A 1331-nucleotide genomic window follows, 5' to 3' on the forward strand; every position below is an offset into this window, starting at 1 on the left:
TGAGTTTTGTAGCTTCAGATGATTACTTATTATTAATATCCTTTTCTTTCAGATTAAAAAACTCCTTTTAGCATTTCTTGTAGGACAGGTCTGGTGTAGAGGAAATCCCCAAGCTTTTGTTTGTCTGGGAAGGTCTTTGTTTCTCCTTCATATTTGAAGGATATTTTTGCAGGATATAATATGGTAGTGTTAAGGTTTTATTCCTTCAGCACTTCAAATATGTCATGCTGCTCTCTCCTGGCCTGTAAGGTTTCTACTGATAAGTCTGCTGCTAGACATAATGCAGCTCCTTTGTATGTTATTTTTTTCTTCTTTCTTGCTTCTCTTAGGACATTTTCTTTATCTGTGACCTTTGGGAGCTTGATTATTAAATGACTTGAGTTAGTCTTGTTTGGTGTTCTATGACCTTCTTGTACCTAAATATTGATATCTTTATCTAGGTTTGGGAAGTTCTCTGTTATTTCTTTGAATAAACTTTCTACCCCAAACTCTTTTTCTAACCCCTCTTTAAGGCCAATAACTCTTAGATTTGTCCTTTTGAGGCTATTTCCTAGATCTTGTATGCCAACTTCATTTTTTTAATTTCAAAATATTAAGTGGGTACAAATATTCTTGTCACATGGGTACCTTATATCTGCAGTCCCCAACCTTTTTGACACCAGGGACCAGCTTCACGGAAGATAATTTTTCCATGGACCAGCATGGGGCAGGGAGGCAGAGCTCAGGTGATGTAAGTGATGGGGAGTAGCTGTAAATACAGATGAAGCCTTCACTCACTTGCCTGCCATTTACCTCCTGCTTTGCGGCCCCCAATTCCTAAGTTTCATGGAAGACAATTTTTACATGGACAGGGTGGGGTGGAGTAGAGCTCTGCAGCCTGGTCCCTAAACAGGACACAGAGTGATACAGGTCTGTGGCCTGAGGGTTGGGGACCACAGCCTTATATAATAGTTATATCAGGGCTTTTGTTGTGACTGTCACCAGAATAGTGCTCATTGTACCCAATAGGTAACTTTTTATCCCTCACTTTCCTCCCATACTCCTCCCGTTTGTTTTTAATGTCCTTAATATTTTTTGTGCCTGTATGTACACATTGTTTATCTCCCACTTATTAGTCCTCAGTGAAGCTTCATTTTTTCTAATTTTTTTTCTTTTTTCTCTTCTGCCTATGTATTTTCAAATAGCTTATCTTCAACCTCACTAATTCATTCTTCTGCTTGGTGAGTTCTGCTGTTGAGAGACTGTGATGCATTTCTCATTTTGTTAATTGAATTCTTAAGCTCCAGAATTTCTGCTTTTTCATTATTTCAATCTTTTCGTTAAATTTCTCT

The sequence above is a fragment of the Propithecus coquereli genome, unplaced genomic scaffold, assembly GCF_000956105.1.
Source record: "Propithecus coquereli isolate 6110/MARCELLA unplaced genomic scaffold, Pcoq_1.0 Scaffold99, whole genome shotgun sequence".
Classification (NCBI taxonomy): Eukaryota; Metazoa; Chordata; class Mammalia; order Primates; family Indriidae; genus Propithecus; species Propithecus coquereli.